The 15,347-nt window shown below is 34.5% G+C and overlaps 1 pseudogene; it reads left to right on the forward strand.

Annotated features, from left to right (window-relative positions):
- The first annotated feature begins 287 nt into the window (after window positions 1-287).
- LOC139786550 (protein germ cell-less-like) lies at window positions 288-3,620 on the forward strand (annotated as a pseudogene).
- The last annotated feature ends 11,727 nt before the right edge of the window (window positions 3,621-15,347 follow it).

Consider the following 15,347-nt stretch of genomic DNA (forward strand, 5'->3'; position numbering starts at 1 on the left):
GCCAAAATTTTCAAATATGTAGGTGATGCGACAGTCAATGGAACTTCGGGAACAGTAGCGTTTTCTTCTTTCAACATGAATAACTGAAAATCTGTATTTCGGCTAATTACCGAGTTTATAAATATTTAATTAAAATTATCTGGGTGACTCACAAACCTTTTTAATCACACTTCATAACTCTTCATACAAAATACAAACGATTCCATATAAAAACTTTTATTAATTTATCTATTTCGGCTAAATGCATGGTGTAAAAATAAACAATTAATTACAAATTAAACAAATGACTCACAAACCTTTTCAATTGCACTTCAAAAGTCTTCATACGAAATACAAACAATTTCATATAGAGATTCTTTAAAAAAACGTTTATTTCCGGCCAAGTACATACGAATTCCGCAGCTTCCGCTAGTGCCATCGTACCTCGTGCCTATCGCGACGATATTAATTTGGAAGACCGCGCCCGTCCGTGGGAGAACGTGATTGTGAACCGCGTTCGCGGGTGTCTCGTGCGTGCGACGGCCCGGCGCTCGTGAAAGGACACGACGTCGGCGAGAGACGGTCAAGGACGTGGCTTTGATTCGCCCTCGTACCTCGTACGAGAGATAACTTGAAGGTATGTATATGTGCTATTATAGGTTAGAACACGTTGTGCACATATATAATATAGAGGTACTTTCCGTTTCACGCATCAGTGTCGAAATCACGGATCCTAATATTACGATAAATTGTAAGGATACGTCGTGGAATTAAACATACAAATTACTCTGCAGAAAAATAACTAAGAATAATATGTGAAAGGATTTATATCGTGTCATCTAGAAATAATATCTAAAATTGTTCCAGCATTGTCTGTGGTATTGGGTTCGTTGTATCAAGACGAGGTCAGTTTGGAGCCGAAAGACGTGGTTTCTATTTTGGCAACGTCTACACTGTTTCAACTGCAAGGCTTAATAGATGAGTGCGTAGACATAATGGTGGAGACTACAAACAGTGAGACTGTTGTGTCGTATTATAACGCAGCTGTATCGTATGGTGTGTCTACTGTGAAAGCAGCTGCGAAACGATGGCTGGAAGTCAATCTGTTGGGTTACGGATGGCGACATCCGTCCTTTTTGAAGGAAATTTCGCCAGACTTGATGACAGAATTGGTCGCCAGTACTGATTTGGTTGTTTTGCAAACAGAGTTTTGCATATACATGATGCTACGCTTGTGGTACGTTTATAAATGATTCATATTTGACTTCTGAGAGTAACAAGTAATGGAATCTGTGTGTTTGTTGTGTAATTATATGTGATTGCTCTATTTCCAGGTTATTTGCACATTTATGCACACTATAATTACGAGGAGATGCTAAAAATTGATGAATACTTTAAAAATTAGAGCCGTTTTTAACGACTAAAGAGAGCAAGGAATATGCAGCGCCTTTTAAAGCACTGAGGATGAAATATCTGCTGTTACATGAACAAGACGACAAGATCTTATACAGTGATAATTTAATACCACCAGACTGGCTGCACGGTGCTTACAGAGAACAGTGGCTTCACTTGTTAAGAATGGATGGAAATAAAGACAGAGGGTAGTCTACAAGTGCTACAATTAAATTTTTCTTTTTTAATAGAATTAATATAGACGGAACTACGTATTTTCTGCTCCACGTGCAGTCCGGCGCAAATGACGGAAGAGAAATTTTCCAAGGAGTGCTTTCGGTGCGGCAGATGTGTCGAGAAGCCAGGCGAACACATTTGGAGATGGAAGGCATTCCATTATGGACTAGATTTACTAATGACTTTAGACACAACTAGCCTGCGGATTGAAAGAAACCACAGACTAGACTGTGAGCATATCAAGGCAAATCACAAAGAGCATAAAATTCTAATAAAGTAAGCTTTAGATTATCAGTTGATTGATTCAATACTTTTAGATCGAAGTTAATAACAGAAATATGAAATTTTTTTAGAGTCTCTATTTTCACTGAATGAACAACGTCAAGTAAAACATGTCCAAGACTCGCGTATGTTAAGATTACGTTTGAGGAGGAACACAGAAGTAAGTTAGCATTGAAAACGACGGCATGTGTTCTTATATAATTTATATGGTGCGCATTACGTCACGTATTAATATTTTCAGCACGAGATAATGACTCTGGACAAACAGTTATGTTATCCTCTGTACGTATCGGTTAACATGTAACTAGTCACTCCACTCACATTGGGAGAAGAAGACACAACGACCGACTTACTTTCGGATACTTAGCACTTCAAGAATGTAATGCTCTATGAATATGTAAAGATAAAGGCCATGGGATCCAATTGACGCTTTGTAACATAATCTATTTAATTACGAATGTTAGACGAAGTTCGTAGGCACACGTTACTATTTGGCACAACACTTAAATAGAAAGAGACATGGATCTCCAGTAAAAACTTTTTTCTTTATGGAGATACACAGAATCTATTCTTACCGTGTTCATTTTTAACAAGTTCTTTAGTCAATTTGGAGTTGACCTTTCAATGAAAATGTTTTATAATTTTTAAATTAACAACAAATAATAGACAGTTAAATTTATATTATCTAAATAGATAAAATCATACTTTTACAATAATTTCAAGTAGATTTTAGTAAAATTTTAATTTCATGTATTGCGACATATAATATTGGAAAATTGTGGAAAATACAAATATGCAAATTCAATATTTTTAATAAGAAAAAAAATCATCTCTAAATTGGCTAAAGAATCGGCCATTAAAAATAACACGGTAGGAATAGAACTTTCGACATATATTTGTATATCAGTGTACATCAGTGTACATTAATTAATGCATTTGATACGGTTGATGCATTTGATGTGGTTCACATTAATTATAGCGGTCATTCCAACAAGGTTTAGTCACTAGGTAGATTTTAATCTTCCTTCGTATATTGAGAGACATCGCGGTGTATATTAACGCTATTAAATGATGTTTTAATGTGGTTGTTCCTAAACACGTTTTGACTGATTAAAATTGCGTCAGTTATAGCCTGATAAGTTGGATACAATGCAATCAATCAAAATTCCGCTTATCTGTTTAGTATCTTGATTCGTTTTTTGTAATTGATTTGTATGCAACTTTACAATACCAAATAATTGTATTAGAATGTTATTAGACGAGGACTGAGCAAGGATCAATAGCCAAAGATGGCAAATACCGTTTATAACGGATTTTATCAATGCATGGGAGATAAGATGTTATTTTAAGCTGGAGCTCGGGAGGGAGTGATAAAATATCACTCATCACCGCCTTCAAACAGCTAGATTGTGAAGACAGTGCAACCATTTGCACGTACAGCTATTACTTTAGATGAATTTCATTTTTCATCAAGTTTCATCAATTCGGAAATTGGCCGCTGTAAGATACGTCAAGTAATTACGACAGAAGTGCGCTTCTAATGATTTTGCATTGCTTTTACCGCATCTCGACTAGCGTCTCGGGCTTCTGAAACAAGCTGCGCTGACTTGTTTGCAGAAACCAAGGATGTATATTAAACTGCGAGAAGAGATATATGTATTCTCCGAGTGCTGAAGATATTTTAGTGATATATTTATTAATATATTAAATATATTTATTAACTTTCGGAATTATGGAAAGTTGCATATTATACGAGGGTCGTTCAATAAGTCCTTAGAAAAAGATAGAAAAACAATAATCTCCTTTTAGATTTTCTAAGGACTTATTGAACGACCCTCGTAATTAATTGAATTTTATAAGCAAATGTTACATATATGTATACTTTGAAAAAAATTTGCAATAATATTTCTAATAAAATGATTATTAAATATTTATATTTGTCCCTTTCCTACGCAAAAACATGTATGTCTTTTGCACATACTAATTCCAGAAAAGGTTTTTAAATTAATTTCAAGCAAAAGTAAATAAAACAGTTTGTTTTTGCTTAGAATTAATTTAAAAACCTTCTGGAATTAGTATGTACAAAAGGCAAATTATAAATTAATTAATATACAATAAAATGTACAATAACGGTTACACTGCAGTTATATAACAAAAATGCTTTAAAGTATATTACTGCTATATAAATGTTATATAACATCGCTATATTTATATTATATAACTGCAATAATCCATGTATGCGAAATTACAACTAACGTCTGCATAACTGTTACAATCGTGTTATATTGGGTGTTACATTTCGTTATATACTGGCAATATAATCGTTATATATCTGTGTTTGCTGGGTAGATTTTGAGCCCGCGCGAAGCGGCATTCCCCTCTCCCCGAACTCACCCATTAATTAGGAGCACCAATAGAACCCCATAAAATCTCCAATTTTCAATCCCATAGTAGCCATCCCCATGAAATTAGTAATCTTTTGGTACCAGTTTCATCAAAATCATCAACAAAAAATTAGACAAATTTTGTCACTAATTTCAAGAAAATTGATCCATTAATAAAAAATTAAACTTATCCTCCAAAAATTAAAAAAATTTTTGGTACTGGTTTCAAGAAAATCGGTCAATTAATACTTATTATTTCTCGAAATTTGAATAATTTCCAAACTGGTTTCCAAAAAAATCGGTAACAAAAAATTATCTATAAAAATTATCCATAAAAAAAATTCAGCTTGATATCTCAAAGTTTGCGGAAATTGGAGCAATCATGTACATTTTTTTTACAGAAATTGGAAACCCCTTTACTATTAGCAATTTTTCTAATTCTATTACATTCTTTAGTTCTTTCTACCCCTATTTCATATATGATTCTTTAAGATTCGGTCAATTATTGAAAAATTAAAAAAATTTTAAAACCGGTTTCCAAAAAATCGGTAACGAAAAATTATACACTTTATGGCAGTCCCCGGATTGCCTAAATTATACCATTTTCGAATCACTCAACTATTTGCTTCTTCTTTTTCCCTCTCCCCGCACTCCCCGGAAAATTCTACCTCTACTTCATATACAATTCTTTGAGATTCGGTCAATTATTTCCGGAAAAATTCAAAAAGATCGGTAACGAAAAATTATATACTTTATAGCACTCCCCGGGAAATTCTACCCCTACTTTATGTACAATTCTTTGAGATTTGGTCATTCGGAACCGGTTTCCAAAAAGATCGGTAACGTAAAATTATATACTTTATAGCACTCCCGGGAAATTCTACCTCTACTTCATATATAATTCTTTGAGATTCAATCAATTATTTCCCGAAAAATTGGAAAAATTAGAAAAACCGGTTTCCAGAAAATCGGTAACCAAAAACTGTACACATCATGGCGCTCCCCGGACCAAATCTTAAAGAATTATATATGAAATAGGGGTAGAAAAAACTGAAAAATATAATAAAATTAGAAATAGCCCAATATTTCAAAATTTGCAAAAGTTAGAGCAAAGACGGGCATTTCTAAAAAAATTCAAATTTTTTTTTTAAAAGAACCCCTTTACCGATTATCGCCAAATTCAATACCAACCTTCCTTGAATAATACTCTACGATAAAAAAAAACAGCCCGATATATCAATATTTGCCAAAGTTAGAGCAACCACGGACATCAAATCCGCACACCCATACATACACACACATATACGGACATTTTTTTAATGCAATATTTCGACGTTTTAGAACACTCCGAACATATTAGCATCAAAAATTCAAAACCAATTTTTTCTTTGGTTTCTTCTACCCCTATTTCATATATAATTCATTTAAATTTGGTTGATTAGACCCAACCTTATACGCAATCAAAGGTTCATATACGAAATTGAAGCAAAACCGGTTTCCAGAAAATCGGTAACAAAAAACTATACACATCATGGCACTCCTCGGAAAATTCTACCCCTATTTCATACACTTTTGGTAAAAATTCGGTCCACTAACAAATAAGTAGTTCGCGGTCAGACAGACAGACAGACAGAAGACGGTACTTATATATAGATAGAATATAGATAGATCCGAACTGGTTTCCAGTGGCAATTAAACCCATCTTCGAAAAATTAATAAAATTTTTTAACCGAAAAATTGAAAAAATTTCTGAACCGGTTTCCAAAAAAATCGGTAACGAAAAATTATACACTTTATAGCATTCCCCGAGAAATTCTACCCCTACTTTATATACAATTCTTTGAGATTCGGTCAATTAATTCCCGAAAAATTGAAAAAATTTTGGTACCGGCTTTCAAAAAGATCGGTAACGAAAAATTATACATTTTATAACACTCCCCGGAAAATTCTACCCCTGTTTGATCTATATAATCTATAATTCTTTGAGATTCGATCAATTATTTCCCGAAAAATTAGAAAAATTAGAAAAACCGGTTTCCAGAAAATCGGTAACGAAAAACTATACACATTCTGGCACTCCCCGGGAAATTCTACCCCTATTTCATATACTTTCGGTAAAAAATCGGTCCACTAACGAATAAGTAGTTCGCGTACAGACAGAAGACGGTACTTATAATAATTACGTGCGTGGGTGAGTGGGGGGGGGGGCGTAAAACAAAAAAAAAGCCGCGACATTTTTATCCCCGAAAAATTTGCAACATTTTGGTACCAATTTCGAGAGAATCGGCCCATAAATGTGGAAGTAGTTCGCGTACATACAGACAGACAGACGACGTGACTTATATATATAGATATGTGTGTGTGTGTGTGTGTGTGTGTGTGTGTGTGTGTGTGTGTGTGTGTGTGTGTGTGTGTGTGTGTGTGTGTGTGTGTGTGTGTGTGTGTGTGTGTGTGTGTGTGTGTGTGTGTGTGTGTGTGTGTGTGTGTGTGTGTATGTGTGTGTGCGTGTGATTTCTGTCCAGTGCTCTGAATGTCATCTAGTCATACATATCAAGAATTTTCGATGGGCTTCTTCAGAAGATAGGATACGAAGAAAATCCTAATGATGACGATATCACAAAGATGCTAAGGCTAGATGCCACGAAATGGGCATGTACCGTCGGTCATGCGGAAGCGGAATACAAGAGAAAAGCCGCCGTTAAATTGAGCGAACATCTCACGAATCCTGATACCCACAAGTAATTTCTTACGATCTTCTTATGATCCCGATTATCTCATAATTTGTGTTTTTGTATATTTTATGCTTTGATAGAAGGAACGTGAAAAAGAGCAGGAAAAGGAAAGAGCGCTAGCGGCGAAGCAGGCAGAAAAGAACAAACAGAAGAACAGAAGAGACAGATTCAAGCTTTGTCTTTTAATCTGGACGAAGACGAAGATGAAGCTGAGATGTCTTCTGACGAAGACAATGCCGAAAAATCCCCGCAGTCAGAAAATGTGCAATCTGATGGCCCCGCGATTAAAAAGATTAAGAAAAATCCAGATGTAGATACAAGTTTCGTGCCAGATAGAGAAAGAGAGGAGGAGGAAAATAAACTTAGGGAAGAATTGAGGCAAGAATGGGCTAGAAAGCAGAACGCGTTGAAGGAAGAAGAAATTGAGATCACATTCAGTTATTGGGATGGATCTGGCCATCGTCGGAATGTTATAATGAAGAAAGGTGAATGTCTCAGTGATTTAGAGAATTTTTAAGTTATTAAAATACTCCAGTGTCACTTTTGGAGTAACATTGGCGTGATATATAATGTTCTGCTGCATAAATTAAATTTTCACATACAGGTAATTCTATCTATCAGCTTCTTCAGAGATGTTTAGAAGTTCTGAGGCGTGAATTCAGCGAGCATAAAACAGTAATGGCAGATCAGTTAATGTATCACATTTGACGTTCACGATGATATTCGTGTTATGCACGATGCTTCTGTCGAAACCGAGGAATCACATGCCGGAAAAGTTTTACTTAGGTATTTATCATTAATTAAAAGAATACTTTGTATAATTCTCTTATATTATTTTTTTATTTTAGATCATGGTACGAGAGGAACAAACACATTTTTCCAGCGATTGCTTAACTTCTATTCGCCTCCCGACTCGACGTATACGCTACTATACTCGTTCAAGACGTTATTCGCGACATTTACAAGCTCTCTGTCTTTCTCTTCAATCGCTTTAAAAAAAAAGAATGTGCCGTCTTGAAGAGATTGATCTCCCTAAAGGATTTAAAAGTTACGCTTTGCAAAGGCATAAGATATACGTTATAGCTGGAAAGTCAATTCACAGCGGGATTAGAAAAAGTTATATATACCAATAGTTTCCCTTCCATATTGTTACAATCTTCTTTAACAGTATTCTAAGAAACCTGCAAATCCTATCACTTTACGCACTGGCGACAGATGGGTACATACGAATTGTTTGTCGAAAACTTAAAACTAAAAAAAAGATACGCATATCAACAAACATTTTGCAGATTTTTCTACTTAACGCGATCATGAATATCGTCGTCACTTAACATTATCACAAACATTACGTTTGTCGTTTTGCTATAATAGCTTTGGAACTTAATCGAATCAATATGTAACGGCCTGACTTCAATATCGAACGCGGACTGGTTTGCCGGATCGGGAGTTCGATGAAAGGCCCAGAGACAATAATCAGTTTGTACTACACACGGGTTATTTATTTTATTTGACTCGGGAGTCGGTATTACACACACAATGTATATCGCAACGCGGTATATGACAACGGCCGGGAGTGCATGTGCACTCGGCGTTCGATTCGGGATTCGGTACGACGCACAGTATAACGCAACGCGGTCTGTTGCAACGCTCGGCAGTGCATGTGCACTCGGTACGCTCGGGAATAAGACGGGACGCGGCTTTACAAATTATAACGAAACGCGGTATATTACAACGGTCGGGGTGCATATGCAAGGACGGGACGCGGCTTTCCAACGTGTAGCGGAAAGCGGAACGCGGTATATGACAACGGTCGGGGTGCATATGCAAGAACGGGACGCGGCTTTACAAAGCGTAGCGGAACGCGGTATATTACAACGGCCGGGTGTGCATGTGCACTCGGTGCTACGCGAAATACGACGGGACGCGGTCTTACAGCGAATGATGGGCCGCGGTATTACGACGCTCGGCAGTGCATGTGCACTCGGTGCTACGCGAAGTAATCCGGAGCGCGATAGGAGTGCGGGGTCCCGGGGTCACGGCAGCGAGAACCCTCGCTACGAGGCTGAGCACGCTCGACCTCGTCGGGCCGTGGCCGTCGGGCGTAAGTGGGCTGGAGTTCGGGGACACTTGAGAACTCTCATTCGAGGCCCACACTCTGGACCTCGTTTGGCGTGTCGCCCTAGGAGCAGGCGGGTATGCTTCGTCAGGAACAGCGGGATGCCGTGGTGTAGACGAAGTGCCGTCTCGCCGCGCGTGCCGGCTTATATACCGCGCGGCGCGGCGCGTTCGGCAGGAGGGAGGCCGATCGTCAGGCGTGTCGCGTGGTGGTGGGAGCGGCGCGATCCCGCGCGTTCGTCTTCGGCGGGGATCGGCTCCCGTCGGCGCTCGTCGGCGCCGTGCGAGAAGGCACCGGTGCGGCGGGTTTCCCGCGCACACGGTGCGTTTCGGAGATTTAAAAAATGTGGGCGCACCGCGCCCTGTCCTCGCCCGACGGAGGATCGGTCGGGCGGCATCCGGCGGGTGGTGGCCGGGAGCGATGCCTTAGCATAAGGGGCGCATCGTTACAAATATCTCAAAAAAGAACGTACCCATCCATCCCTACACTTTATTTATTATCCCTACACTTTTCTCTTTTTTATTTGCTTTTTATAAATTTTACAATCTTCTAAAATTATACGGCATTCTCAAAAGATTCAACGAATTGTCCAATTTCGTTTAAAGGATTCAGATTCAAAGGACTGTAAATATTATAATCAGATAAATAACTATGTTTCATCGTACAATTCATACGATTCATTATAGAACAGATTGTAATATATAGGTATATGTATATATATTGTAGCTACATTGTATTTTTAAGGACTGTGATTTTAATTCATTCAGTTATGTGATCATATCATCATAACCAACGTGAAGAATTGCATAACATATCGCGAGAAGGCTTAAGGCGGAGTTTGAATCATGATAACGTACAGCAACCAGATTGTTGCTATTTACCGAAACAAGTCGGTAAATACATGATATGTATTTTAGAATCACAAATTAGTAACTGGTAAATACAAAATAAATAGAATGCATAATAATTATTGTCACATGCCCACTCGGCATGTAATATTTCAAAGGCATTTCTGCAAAATTCCATTTGAAATATTACATCTTTCATTAATATTTCCGAAATTTTTCACGACCGTTTCTACATCATTTCGGCAATGTTTCAATGTCCGCAATTATTTCAAATGCGACCATGCTGAAAGATTTCGGCAATGTTATGAAGTATTTCTCAAATATATCTACGAAATATTGCGGAAACCCTTCAGAGATGTTTCAAATACATTTTACATTAAAAAAATGTTTCGTATTAGCAAACAAAATTTTCTTACTGACGCAAAAACTATTTGTTGATATGTGAAAAATAAAATATTTTATTACCGGAATAAAAAAAATATATTAAGCCGTATATGTGCGTATAGCCGTCGCGCGTTTGCCCGAAGAAATCCGCTCTCTCAACCGGTCACCCATCCAAGTAGTATACCGGCGCCTTGTCGCTTGACATCGATGATCGAACAGGGTAGTGGTGATCCTCTGACTCTGACGCTTCTTTCTTTCTCATACTTGCTTATTTTGTTGAGCATAAAGCTATCGCATAACAATATTAACAATATAGATATACGAATAAATCTTTTTTGCCAGTCAGCGTCGAATATTATTTTATATTAAATATTATTAAATATTTTATATTTTATATTAAAAATGCCATATGACAAAATTTGGAATATCAAAAAATTCTTAATAAAAGAGGAAAAAAGCAATAATTATACAATAATAAATTTAATTTTTTATAAGTTCTAAAGTCTGTCAGCAACTTTTCGGAAATATTACAAATGCAATGTTGTATGTGAAACATTCAAAAATATAACGCGTGCAATGCAAACGTAATAATAGTTTTATTATGTATCAGAAATGTTTCTAAACCATTGCATCTGCAATATTTCTCCCGCAATATTGTAGAAAATTCACTGCCTGCAATTCAATTTTTTATTACCGACGCAATCTTTCGGAGATTTTTCACAGGTATTTTAGATGCGGTGTTGCGTTTGATATGTTACAGAAATATTATTCGTGCAAAGTAAACGTAATAGTGCTTTTGTAGTGCTTTGGAAATGTTTCTGAAATATTGCATCTGCTACACTTTTTTTGCAATATTACAGAAACTTATAAATATTGTAAACAACTTTCTGAAAGATTTCAGACATATTGTTAATGCAATATTGCAAAAAACATGGTGCAGGTACATTTTTGAAATATTTTAGATGCATAGTTGCAAGTGAGATGTTAATGAAGTGTTTTTGCATTGTTTCCGAATATTTCAATATTTTAGCAACATAACATGCCGAGTGGGCTATCACATTTCGCTATTTTACTTTATAAAATCATTTTAGGAATTATTCTTATTAATCTTATATAACCGTATATCACATGATAAACAAAGTACCTAATGGTTACTCGTATAAGCATTTGCAATTAGCATATGCATTCTATTTATTTTGTATTTACCAGTTACTAATTTGTGATTCTGAAATACATATACCACCCACTCGGCATGTTATGTTGCTGAAATATTGAAATATTCGGAAACAATGCAGAAACACTTCATTAACATCTCACTTGCAACTATGAATCTAAAATATTTCAAAAATGTACCTGCACTATGTTTTTTGCAATATTGCATTAACAATATGTCTGAAATCTTTCAGAAAGTTGTTTACAATATTTATAAGTTTCTGTAATATTGCAAAAAAAATGTAGCAGATGCAATATTTCAGAAACATTTCCAAAGCACTCAAAAGCACTATTACGTTTACTTTGCACGAATAATATTTCTGTAACATATCAAACGCAACACCACATCTAAAATACCTGTGAAAAATTTCCGAAAGATTGCGTCGGTAATGAAAAATTGAATTGCAGGCAGTGAATTTTCTACAATATTGCGGGAGAAATATTGCAGATGCAATGGTTTAGAAACATTTCTGATACATGATAAAACTATTATTACGTTTGCATTGCACGCGTTATATTTTTGAATGTTTCACATACAACATTGCATTTGTAATATTTCCGAAAAGTTGCTGACAGACTTTAGAACTTATAAAAAATTAAATTTATTATTGTATAATTATTGCTTTTTTTCTCTTTTGTCATATGGCATTTTTAATATAAAATATAAAATATTTAATAATATTTAATATAAAATAATATTCGACGCTGACTGGCAAAAAAGATTTATTCGTATATCTGTATTGTTAATATTGTTATGCGATAGCTTTATGCTCAACAAAATAAGCAAGTATGAGAAAGAAAGAAGCGTCAGAGTCAGAGGATCACCAATACCCTGATCGATCATCGATGTCAAGCGACAAGGCGCCGGTATACTACTTGGATGGGTGACCGGTTGAGAGAGCGGATTTCTTCGGACAAACGCGCGACGGCTATACGCACATATACGGCTTAATATATTTTTTTTTATTCCGGTAATAAAATATTTTATTTTTCACATATCAACAAATAGTTTTTGCGTCAGTAAGAAAATTTTGTTTGCTAATACGAAACATTTTTTTAGTGTAAAATGTATACCTCGAAAAAAAAAACAGTGGTAATATTATACCTCAAAAAAATCTAAGTAACAAGTGGTAGACCTAATCTTTGTATCTCGAAAAATCTCGAAAAAACCTAAGCAGTAGTATCTTTACCTAAAAAAAACCGAAGTAACAAGTGGTAGACGTAATCTTTGTATCTCGAAAAATCTTGAAAAAACCTAAGCAGTAGTATTTTTATTTAAAAAAAATTATAACTCAAGTGATACACACCTTATTAAAGATGAGTCGCGCTTCAAGTGATCTATTACAATTACAAAAAAGAAATGATATCTCTTTTTAAATTACAGCGCCAATTACAGAGAGAATATACATTGAGAATCTTTGTATTTCGAAAAATCTCGAAAAAAACCTAAGCAGTAGTATTTTTATTTCCAAACATGTTGTTACCTAGAAAAAAACAGTGGTAATATTATACCTCAAAAAAATCTAATTATATATATACCTTAACAAAATTATTATTATATCACGAAATTGCGTTACCAAACTCAATCCAAGTGATATATATTTCAAAAAATTATCTCACAAAATTGTCTCACAAAAATTGTCTCACAAAATTGTCTGATAAAAATTGTCTCACAAAATTGTCTCACAAAAATTGTCTCACAAAATTGTCTCACAAAAATTGTCTCACAAAATTATTAAATTACAAAATTGTTACTTTATTCAATCCAAGTGATATCTACCTCGAAAAAACCTAAATAACAAGTGGTATCTATTTAAAAAAAAAATATGTGAAATCTTTTAATACTGCGCCAATTACAAAGAGAGAATATATATATTATATATATACCTTAACAAAATTATTATTATATCACGAAATTGCGTTACCAAACTCAATCCAAGTGATATATATATTTCAAAAAAATATATGAAATCTTTCTTTAAATTACGCCAACTACAAAGAGAATATATATATTGCTTTGAAAAATAATTGTAGTGCAACTACTCTTAAAAAATAAAACAAAATTGTGTTACCTAACTCAACCCAAGTGGTATGTATCTTTGTATTCCTAAGGATCTTTCTATCAACCCAAGTGGTAGTAGTTTTAATTCTCCTTGATAAAATTATAATATTACAAAGAATCATTTAATCATTTTAATCACAAAGAATTAAAGAGGTAACATTATAAAATAAAAATATTTAATTAAAATAAAATAAATAAATTTTCTTGTAAAAAACTTGGCGCTGCTTTTTTAAAGTCTATCCAGACAAATTTGCATCGCGCATAAACATAAGCGTAAGAAATTGATTGGTTCAGATATATGTGCAAAAGGAAATAGACCAATCCATCTCTTTATGCATATGCTTATGCACCTATGCAAGTTTGTCTGGATAGACTTTATTAACCCTTAAATGCCACCCGGGGTCCAGCGGACCCCAGACCCTTTACAATGATATATTTTTAAATGTTCCCCCAAAAATGGAGCTCATGCTCCCATTGATGATAGTTGAGTGATTGACCTACCCGGTTGTACACTTAGCAGTACTCAGTTTATTTAATTTTTTAAATTTTTTATACTATGTTGAAATTGAAATTTTAATAATATAAGCATTTTATTCTCTTTTCTAAGCCTTGAACAACATTGAAAATAATTTTCATAACTAAATATAAAAAATCAATGAGTAAGGAGACATTTTTCATGCTGGGGTCTTTTAGACCCCATGTGTCATTTACGAGATTCTTGAGAGGTGTGGCATTTAAGGGTTAAAAAAGCAGCGCCAAGTTTTTTACAAGAAAAATTTATTTATTTTATTTTAATTAAATATTTTTATTTTATAATGTTACCTCTTTAATTCTTTGTGATTAAAATGATTAAATGATTCTTTGTAATATTATAATTTTATCAAGGAGAATTAAAACTACTACCACTTGGGTTGATAGAAAGATCCTCAGGAATACAAAGATACATACCACTTGGGTTGAGTTAGGTAACACAATTTTGTTTTATTTTTTAAGAGTAGTTGCACTACAATTATTTTTCAAAGCAATATATATATCTCTTTGTAGTTGGCGTAATTTAAAGAAAGATTTCATATATTTTTTTGAAATATATATATCACTTGGATTGAGTTTGGTAACGCAATTTCGTGATATAATAATAATTTTGTTAAGGTATATATATAATATATATATTCTCTCTTTGTAATTGGCGCAGTATTAAAAGATTTCACATATTTTTTTTTAAATAGATACCACTTGTTATTTGGGTTTTCGAGGTAGATATCACTTGGATTGAACAAAGTAACAATTTTGTAATTTAATAATTTTGTGAGACAATTTTTGTGAGACAATTTTGTGAGACAATTTTTGTGAGACAATTTTGTGAGACAATTTTTATCAGACAATTTTGTGAGACAATTTTTGTGAGACAATTTTGTGAGATAATTTTTTGAAATATATATCACTTGGATTGAGTTTGGTAACGCAATTTCGTGATATAATAATAATTTTGTTAACCCTTAAATGCCACACCTCTCAAGAATCTCGTAAATGACACATGGGGTCTAAAAGACCCCAGCATGAAAAATGTCTCCTTACTTATTGATTTTTTGATATTTAGTTATGAAAATTATTTTCAATGTTGTTCAAGGCTTAGAAAAGAGAATAAAATCTTATATTGTTAACATTTCAATTTCAACATAGTATAAAAAATTAAGATCGCCAACAGTTAAAATATTGGCT

This window comes from Temnothorax nylanderi, unplaced genomic scaffold (assembly GCF_030848795.1).
Source record: "Temnothorax nylanderi isolate EJ_2023f unplaced genomic scaffold, tnyl_v1.0 TNYL_tig1072_pilon, whole genome shotgun sequence".
In the NCBI taxonomy this organism is placed as follows: domain Eukaryota; kingdom Metazoa; phylum Arthropoda; class Insecta; order Hymenoptera; family Formicidae; genus Temnothorax; species Temnothorax nylanderi.